General features: G+C 51.6%; 1 pseudogene; it reads right to left on the reverse strand.

Annotated features, from left to right (window-relative positions):
- Positions 1–2,229: 2,229 nt before the first annotated feature.
- LOC100964589 lies at positions 2,230–10,240 on the reverse strand (annotated as a pseudogene).
- Between the last annotated feature and the right edge of the window lie 16 nt (positions 10,241–10,256).

The raw sequence follows: 10,256 nt of genomic DNA on the forward strand, positions 1-10,256 counted from the left end.
GGAGGCAGGAGACTCGCTTGAGCCCAGGAGTTGGAGGTTGCTGTGAGCGTAATGCCATGGCACTCTACCCAGGGGGACAGCTTGAGGCTCTGTCTCAAAAAAAATAAAAAATAAAAAATAAAAATAAAAATAAAAAAAAGATAGTTATAGTGAAACAAAGAAATATTAATACTGGCCGGGCTCAGTGGCTCACCCCTGTAATCCTAGCCCTCTGGGAGGCCGAGGTGGGTGGATTGCTTGAGCTCATGAGTTCAAGCCCAGCCTGAGCAAAAGCGAGACCCCATCTCTACTAAAGTTAGAAAAACTCAGGCACGAGGATCACTTGAGCCCAAGCATTGGAGGTTGCTGTGAGCTTTGATGCCACAACACTCTACCCAGGGCAAAAAAGTCGAGACTCTGTCTCAAAAAAAAAAAAAAAAAGAAAAGAAAAGAAATATTAATATCATACAGCAGTACAAATTTGACATTTATAATAATTATGATAGCAGCAGCCAAGTACTGGCTAAATAATATTAAGCCATATAACCTTCACAATAGTCGTTTGAGGCACAGGGTGTTTGAGTAGCCTCCTCAACTACAACTTGACCCTCTACAGCAACTGAGGGTCTGCCCTGAATCCATGTGACTAACCCAGGACTACACTGCACTCAGAGACAAGATTTATTTACCTGCATCTACCTGGAAGGGTCTGTAGAGTGATTTCTCAGCACACAATGAAACTTTGTGTTGCTCATGGATGTGTGTATTTGGGCTTGATTTTACGATGGAGAAATGGGCCTTTAGTTAGCAGGCCAAAGGGAGTATTTAGCCTTATATTTGCTAGGTTTTCTTTTCTTTTATTATTATTTTGTGAGACAGGGTCTCACTCTTGTTCAGGCTGGAATGCAGTGGCACAATCATAGCTCACTATACCCTCAAACTCCTGGGCTCAAGCAATCTTCCCTCTTAGCCCCCCAAGGACCTGGGATACAGGTACATGCCACCACACTCAGGTAATTTTTCTTATTTTTTGTAGAGATAGTGTCTTGTCATAGTGACCAGGCTGCTCTTGGACTCCTGGTTTCAAGTGATCCTCCTTTCTCAGCCTCCCAGGGTGCTAGAATTAGAAGCATGAGTGACTAAACCCAGCCTAGGTGTTTTTTTTTTTTTTTAATTTTTGGAGGACTTTGTTCATTCTACAAGTATTTACTGAGCACCTATTGGATGCAGCAAAACTCTTACCCTTGGGAGCTGACATTCCCAGAAGGGGAGATGTGATGCTCCATAAAATAGCAGATTATAAAGGTTAGAAAATAACAGTACTGGCTCGGTGCCTGTGGCTCAAGCGGCTAAGGCGACAGCCACGTACACCTAAGGTGGCGGGTTCGAATCCCCAGCCCGGGCCCGCCAAACAACAATGATGGCTGCAACTAAAAAAATGGCCGGGCGTTGTGGCGGGTGCCTGTGGTCCCAGCTACTTGGGAGGCTGAGGCAGGAGACTTGCTTGAGCCCAGGAGTTGGAGGTTGCTATGAGCTGTGATGCCATGGCACTCTACCCAGGGGGATAGCTTGAGGCTCCGTCTCAAAAAAAAGAAAAGAAAAGAACAGTGCTATGGACAAAAAAATCAAGTCAGGGAAATTGGGAGAGTAGAGTTGATGGTTCACAGTTTTGCTAAGGGCTAGTCTAGGAAGGCCTCTCTCTCTCTTTTTTAAAAAATTACTTTTATTTTGCTGGGCGCAGTGGCTCATGCCTGTAATCCTAGCACTTGGGAGGAGGAGGCGGGTGGACTGCCTGAGTTCACGGGTTTGAGACAAGCCTGAGCCAGGGAGACCCCGTCTCTAAAAAAAAATAGCCAGGCATTGTAGCAGGCACCTGTAGTCCCATTTACACGGGAGGCTGAGGCAAGAGAATTGCTTGAACCCGAGCGTTTGAGGTTGCTGTGAGCTAAGATGCCACAGCACTCTACCCAGGGTGACAAAGTAAGACTCTGTCTCAAAAGAACCCAAACAAACAAAATTTTATTTAGCATATGCACACATAAAAGATGTGATTCCATGCAGCAGAAAACATGCACAAACCCAGGGTATTTGCAGAGGGGAGGGGCTCAGGTCCCAAGTTAGTGACTGAGATGGTGCAATCCTGTGAGAAACAAGCACCAGTCAGGCAAGGACTGGATTGATGGGCAGGCTGGAGCCCCCTGCTGCTGACCCTAAAATAAGCGAGCACCATAGCCAAAGGCCTGTTTGATGCTAAGTAGTTCCACTGTCAGCCTTGTTGCATCCTTCTCCCTCAGGAGCAGGGATGCCTTGGCCTTCCATGCACAGCCCAGTCTCTCCATTCTTTTTTTTTCTTTTTTTGGTAGAGACAAAGTCTCACTTTATTGCCCTTGGTAGAGTGCCATGGCATCACACAGCTCACAGCAACTCCATACTCCTGGGCTTAGGCCATTCTCTTGCCTCGGCCTCCTGAGTGGCTGGGACTACAGGCACCTGCCACAACACCCAGCTACTTTTTTGTTGCAGTTTGGTTGGGGCTGGGTTTGAACCCACCATCCTCAGTATATGGGGCTGGCACCCTACCCACTGAGCCACAGGTGCCACCCTCCTTTTTTTTTTGAGACAGAATCTCACTATGTTACCCTCAGTAGTATGCTGTGGCCTCACAAGCTCACACCTCAAACTCTTGGGATTTAGCCTCAGAGTTCTCTTGCCTCAGTTCCCAAGTAGCTGGGACTACAGGCATCCGCCACACACCTGGCTATTTCTAGTTACTGTTTTTGTTGTCATTGTTGTTTAGCAGACCTGGGCTGAGTTCGAATTTGCCAGCCCCAGTGTACGTGGCCAGGGCCCTAACCACTGAACTATGGGGTGCAGAGACCAGTCTCTCCATTCTTATCAGTGAAGGTCAAGGTAATAGTGGCAAGTTCCCCTCTGGCTAAGATTTAAACCTCCAGTTCATCATAATATTGTTCTCAGGGACCAGAACAGTAAATTCCCCCAGGGATGTTGCCATCTAGCATCAGAGACTTCCCACCTTTATCTGCTTCTACCATTGCAAGAACATGAGTAAACCCTTTGGCCTGAACCAACTCTATAGAGCTCCTCTGGTGATGTCAGGAAGGTTTCTTTAAGGGTGATCTTGGCCAAGCATGGTGACTCATACCTGTAATCCTAGCAGTCTGGGAGTCTGAGGTGGGTGGATTGTCTGAGCTCAGGAGTTTAAGACCAGCCTGAGAAAAGCAAGACCCCCCATCTCCACTAAACATAGAAAAACTAGCTGGGCATTGTGGTGAGTTCCTGTAGTCCTAGATATTCGGGAGGCTGAGGCAAGAGGATCACCTGAGCCTGTGAGTTTGAGGTTACTGTGAGCCATGTTACTCTACCCAGGGTGACTGATTAAGACTCGTATCTCAATAAAATAAAATAAAAAGGGTGACCAAGTGGGGATTTTGACACCAGTGGGTCTCGACTGGGTTTTTGAAGGAACGGTGGTCTTAGCCTTTTGCTCCTCAGTTTTCAGTGCTGGCAGCGCCACTGGGTGTACTGACTCTCCCTTCAGTGTAGGTAAGATCATGCCCTGGGTCAACTCTGTTTTGAGGGTGCTGATGTACATTCCAATTGCTTCTCTGAGAAGTTTCATTCCTTCTTCTAGTAAGGCCTCCCTAGGGAAAAAAAATACAAGCAGAAAAGAAAAAACGATGCACAGAGGAGAATTCAACATGGAAACTTTTTTTAGTATGACTGATTGATTTTTTTCTAGACTTTTTCTCTTTTTGCCATGAAATAATTCAATACATAAATATGTATTTGGAAGCCCACCTGGGAGAATGGGCAAAGCCAAAAGAGGCAGAATAGATTCCACACCTAAACTTGGGGTCTTAGGGAGGTTCCAAGAGAGCACAGGGAGTTGTTGCTTTGAGTCTCTTCTGCCCTCAGGTGGTCATACTTGAAACTGCAACACTTCGCAGCCTTGGCATAGGCAGAATAAGGGCCGCCCCTCTGCCCCTCCACCCTGGCCACGCAAGTCCAGCACAGAGGACTAATTTTCAGTTCATTCTCTTGGCAACAAATATGTATTGAGTGGCTACTGTATATCAGGACGTGTTCTAAGCACTAGAACAAAAAATTCAAGTTTTCTGCCCTCATGGAGCTCAGGGGTTACCAGAACAATAAATGAAATAAAGATTTCCAAGAAGATCCAACTGGGTCATGTAATCCAGAGAGGTTGGGCATGGGACCTCTCCGGGGAGGTGTTGCTAGAAAAGAAACTGGCCATGGGAGAGGGTGGGGGAAGGGGATCTCAGGCCAGAAGTCTGTACAAAGGACCTGTGGTGGGATGATCTGGGTATATTCCACATGAAAAAGTGTTCAGTGCCTGGTACTTAGCAAACACCCATTCCCAAGTGTTATTAAGCCAACGGACCCCAAAAGGGAAAGAAAAGACCCTTCTCCCATACTATCCAGAGAGTAGGACCTTAAGGTGCAATGAAAATTCTTTCTTAAACTCCACTACCGAAATAGAGTCAAGTAAACCCATGTGTGTGACAGAAAAAAAAAATTCTTTCTTGCACCATTTAAGAAGAAAAACTGTAACTCTAGAGAGAGGGGCACTGACAGGGTACCCGGAAGTCAGACTTAATGCCTCTGCTCCCTGCTGTGTCGTCTCCTACAAGCTGCTTTGCTGCTCTGAGTTTATTTTCTCTTCTACAGAATAGGCATATATATCAACACTTGCTGGGAAGGTTCAACAACAGCACCAAAGCAAAAGTTCTTGGTGCGTGGCACAGCATAGGGCCCTCAGAAGCTGGCTTTAGGTTGAGGATTCAAAGCAGGGGTGGGGTCAGATGAGGTGGGGAGTATTTGGGAATGACTCCAGAATACACCCCCCCCCCCACCACCAAGAGGGTGAAGACTTGACACAGGCAGGGAAGGAGCCCTGAAGAGAGAACCGATGCCAATGTGCAGGCAGTGCCTGAGGCAAGTGAAGCTCAAACCTGCTTGGGACTGCTGGGGGACAGTGTAGACACTTGTCTCAGAGTGGTTCCACTTGGGTGAGGTGGCTGGGGTGTTTATCCACCCTCAACTTCAGTGTGTTTTCCCAGAAAAAAAGATTACGATTGGGGCGGCATCTGTGGCTCAAAGGAGGAGGGTGCTGGCCCCATATGCTGGAGGTGGCGGGTTCAAACCCAGCCCCAGCCAAAAACTGCAAAAAACAAACAAACAAAAAAAGATCATGATTGCACACTGACACTGCAGGACACATGGGTATCCAGGGGATTACCCCAGGAAATCCAGTGGGGAAGGAACCCCACAGGGGGGGCTCCAATGAGCAGGCAAGGTGGTAGATAGCAGAGGCTGGGGCTGCCTTAGAGACCTTAGAGCCACTGGTGCATCCAGAAAGGGTATTCCTAGAGCCAGAGGAGAATATAGATGACGAGAGAATATAGATGAGAGGGGAGAATATAGATGACGAGTTGGCAGTGGGGAGTCCAGCCATGTAGTGGGGCTTGGGTGGCATGCACAGGGGTGACCAGCAGCTGTTATAGACCCACTGCCCAATTCCTTTTTCCCTGATCCTCCCCCCAGGGCTGGGATTTCCACAAAATGTCCCCAGTTTCCCAGAATGAGTATCCCAAACTCAGGTGCTGGAGGCAGTGCTGCCTCTGGGTCACTCATGTGACTCTCTCCCTTGGTGCCTCTCTGTGCCTCAGTTTCCCCATTTGTAACATAGGGAGAAGAAATGCTGCCTCCTCCCTCAGAGTGCAATTGGCAGGATGTTATAAGATACATGAGGTCCCAATGATTGGTTTGATTCTGGAATTCAAGTGTAGGGCTGAGGACTTGATTTGTGGGCAGCAGGAGCCACAGGAGGTGCTAGAAAAAGAGCAGTGTATCTGGCTTGGGTTAAGTATTGTGGCAGATGGACATGGGAGCGGGAGGCGGCAGGTTTGTCTGAGCCTCACTGGCCAAGCTCTCCGTGTCCCTTCTCTTGTCTAGAGTCCCTTGAAGCCCTGTGGGCTTGGTGGCATGATACCCCACAACTCAGAGAGGTCACTGAAGTTCACTTGGCTCCCTGTCAAGGCCACACAGTGGGATGGGACAGCTAGGATTCAAATCCAGCCCCACTGGCCTGTGGCTTTAAAAAAAAAAAAAAAGGTAAACCCAGGCCCAGATCTTCCATGTGGCTACTTTTGCCTCTATGAACCCTAGTCTTGATCTTAGGGCATAATCCTCATTTAGGAAACCCCAGACTCCAAGATTTAAGGGACGTCTGTCCAAGGAGTGAAGCTGTCTCAATGACCCTCCACCAGCTGCTATGAAAGCTCCCATTCTGGTGTTGTTTGGGTTTTAATTTTTGTGTTGCATTTAGAAAATTACCCATAATTATAGCTGCAAGGAGGAAACAGTCTCATAGCTCAGCCCCTCCTCCCAGCTGCACCAGCCTCCCACGCAGGCACCACTGGTGAGGGGCTTCCGGGGCTGCCAACCAGGTTTCTGGCCCTTCTCAGAGTCCCCCACTTTAATGAGTTGGAAGTGAGAGGGTTGCTTCCACCTCCTATAGAGAGAAAAAAACACGTCATCAGGAAAACTCAACCTGGCCTCCTCCCCAGAACTCCAACAACCAGGCATAGCCTCCCACAATGGTGTCCTCAGACATATGGGACCCAGAGAGGTGAGGCTACCAGCTGAGAACTGGATGTATTATTTTATCTTTTCTTTTTTTTTTTTAAGAGACAGAGTCTCATTTTGTCACCCTCAGTAGAGTACTGTGGTGTCACAGCTCACAGCAACCTCCAGCTCTTGGGCTTAGGCGATTCTCCTGCCTCAGCTTCACCAGTAGCTGGGACTACAGGCTATTTTTTTGTTGCAGTTTGGCCGGAGCTGGGTTCAAACCTGCCACCCACGGTAAATGGGGCCGGAGCCCTACTCACTGAGCCACAGGCGCCTCCCACGTTATTTTATCTTAACAGTGCCAAGTCCAACCAAGGCCAGAGCTGAAACAATCTGGAGGAGGAGCCCCGGGAATGATGGAAGGAGAAAGAAGAGGAAGAGGAGGGAGTGTGGAAGGGGAGAGGTTGTTGTCCTCTTGGTGGAAGAGGAGGAACGGTGGGCTGGAGGAGCCAGAGAAAGATCTCTCCAGGCTACAAGACCGGCGACTGCAAAAGCTGGGAGGTGGGGTTGTGTAGGGTGGATCTGAAGAATGTAGGGCCATAAGGGGAGTGAGAGCCACTTCTCCAGGAAGTCCTCCTGACCCATAAGCACAGTCTCCTTAGGGCTGTGCCCTCGACTCGTGCTTGTGGGACGTCGGTGGTGGGTGATTCACTACCACCCACCCCAAAAAGCAGAGAGACCCAGCCGAGGGCTGAAGTCCCGGCGCAGCTGTACGGGAGTGCTGCCCGGAGCCGGCGAAGGGGTTGCAGGGCTGGCCCACTAGTGGCCCGCACTAAGTCCCAGACCTGTCCTGCCCAAAGCCCGTCTCCCTGGGCCCATTCCCGAGCAACCTCTCTGCCCATGGCGCGGAACTCCACACCCTCCCATGGCTCCCTACTGTGCTTAGAACAAATCTCAACTCGTCTCCACCGGGCATGGTCAGGCTCCTCTGCCATCACCTCCCTCCTTTTCCCTCGACTCCAGCCACATCTGTCTCCAACTCTGTGTGCCCACCTGAGAGATTTTGCACTTGCTGTGACTTTAATATGAACTCTTTGCTTCCAGATCTTTCAGGTCCACCCCTCTCCCTTATTAAAAAAATGTTTCCACCCAGCCAAGCCCTCTCCTTGAATGAGTGGGAAGACCCTAACTGTGGGTTCTGCCCCCGCAAGGCGTGCGCTCAGCTCAGCTTCCCGACGCCGCGTGGGCCCCAGAGCCCTCTCTGCTCATACTTTCCCGCGGGCGCCCAGGCTGTGTTTGGAAATTCTTCCCGGTTGCCATGAGAACTGAGCTTGTCGCTCCCACCCGCTGCGCCTCCTTTTCCCTACCCCGTGCCGCACGCCGGACGGCGGTCGCCTCTGCCTGTCACCTTCCTCCCTCCGCCTCCGTCTCCACCCTTCTCCAGGAACCTGGCCGACCTCACGTCACCGCGTCTGTCCACTCGGGGTCCCTCCCAAAGCCCAGCACGTGGCACACCCTGAAATTATCCTACTGACTCGCCACCTTTTGACTGCCTTCCTCATTAGACACTCTGCTCCGCTGAGAGGAAGCAACATGCCCTGACTGGGTTCTCAGAGCTCGGCACACAGCTGTCGCTCAATAAACGTGTATGCGGGTGGAACAAGTCTCACACTGACTCTAGGAACCGCGGCTCAAGGAGGGCGAGGGACCCAACCAGGCACACAGGATAAAGAGAAGGCCACGGAGCTTTGGGAAATAAATGGAGGGTGTTGGAAGAAGTGTCTACCAGACTCCCTGGCTGTCACCAACGCTCTGTGTGACTCGAGTAAGCCGCACCCTCTCTGTGCGTAGACGCTGGAGAGCAGTAATTAGTACTACGGGTGCCCTTGACGCCGAAACCCACACCCCACGGTGGCCCTACTCCCCCAGCAGTAGACAACAAGCTGGCAGCCCTATTAGTACTCAGCGCCCTCCCCTCCTTCCCGAGGGCCTGGGCCCTGAGGCCAGCAGGAGAGGAAGCTGGGGGAGGGGGCGGCTGGCTGGACAGGAAGTGGGAAGGACTGGCGTCCCCAGTCCCTCTCTGGGGCCCCTCGGGGAGGAGGCGGAGCTGGGGCCGGCCCTGTCCCTCCCTTCCTCCTGCTGGTCTGGAATCCCCGCAGCTCCAGACTTCCCGCCTGCCAGACGGCTAGGGGTGGAGGATGAGGAGTGTTGTCCAGAGCTGGGAGTTGGCTAGCATTAGGAGAAATAGACTCACACACGCACACGCCACACAGGAAACGTGAGCGCACAGCTACACCACACAGGTCCCAAAGAGCTGGCGATCCACCCACGCGCGGAGGCACACACGCGCACATTCGCAGATACTTGTACACCCCCGCCTTCTGGGCGACTCGGCCCCGCACGACCGCTGTGGACACACAGCTGCCACAGCCCAGTTAAGGGACAGTTGCCCCAACAGGGAGTATTCATTGGGTGCCTGCCAACCCCCCCACCCGCAGGTTTATACACATACGCACACACCCTCGCGGACTCGTGTAGGAGAGAAAAGAATACTCATAGCTAAATTCATTGTCCAGTGGATCGCCTCCCCCCACACCCCTCCCACGCCAACACGGCCCCTAGGTCCCCTAGCACACAGGTCTCCACTATTCCCTTGCACTCCTGCCCTGTGTGGGGGGGCCCTTCCTCAGTATCCACTCCTACTCCTACCTTCCCTGCACACAAGGGGAAATGGGGCGCCCACTGTCTGTGCCACAGAATCCCACAGAGGAGCAATTAGAGATGGGATGCACCCTATTTACAGCTAGCAACAGGGAGGCTCAGAAGCACAGCCTGCAGTCGCCCAGATGGGTTGGTGCAGGGAGGTTCTCAGGACATACATTCATATTTGTGTGGCCTGTTTTATGTGGTGTGGCCGCGGCTGTTCACAGGCTTTGTGACTGTGGAGCTGGGTTGGGCGTAGTTCAGTGAGAACCCCGGTGCCATGCGAAGTTCTCAGAAGGCTGTGATGGGGTGCCCCAGGTTGACCTCGAGTGCATGGGCTCTTTTCACAGCTGTCAGAAACTATGGCATAGCCTTGCCTAAGCGCGTGTCTCTGTGCAGATGTGTGCCAACAACGTGTGCAGTGGCCTGTGCGTTTAGTTGTTCTGTGACAGCCATTGTTTGAGCTGTGTGTGTGGCTGTGCTTGTGTCGCTGGCCGAGCTGGGTGTGTGGCGGTTTCCACTTGTGCCGGGCCTGAGTGGCTCTGTGGCATGACACACCCAGATACTTTTTTTTTTTTTTTTTGCAGTTTTTGGCCAGGGCTGGGTTAGAACCCACCAATATGGGGCCGGCGCCCTACTCTTTTGAGCCACAGGCGCCGCCCCACACCCAGATACTTTACGGGACTTGTGTTGTATATGGGTGTGCTATGTCTGAGTCGCTGGGACTAAGAATGTGGCTGTGTTCCTGGGTGTACAGCAATTTGGGTCGCCAATCTTTTAGTGTGTAACTGTGATCAGCGGTGTGTCCCCAGGTTGCCGTCCGCATTCAAGGACTGAGTTTGTATATCCTCAACCCCCCACAAACCCCTCCACCTCCGCGGCGAGCACTGCGCGTGCGCGCCAGGCCCGCGGTCCCAGCAACGGGACCCACCCCCTCGCCTGCCATCGCCCCTTTAAGAGCG

This window comes from Otolemur garnettii, unplaced genomic scaffold (assembly GCF_000181295.1).
Source record: "Otolemur garnettii isolate 467f Iridium unplaced genomic scaffold, OtoGar3 scaffold00105, whole genome shotgun sequence".
NCBI classification, from domain to species: Eukaryota; Metazoa; Chordata; class Mammalia; order Primates; family Galagidae; genus Otolemur; species Otolemur garnettii.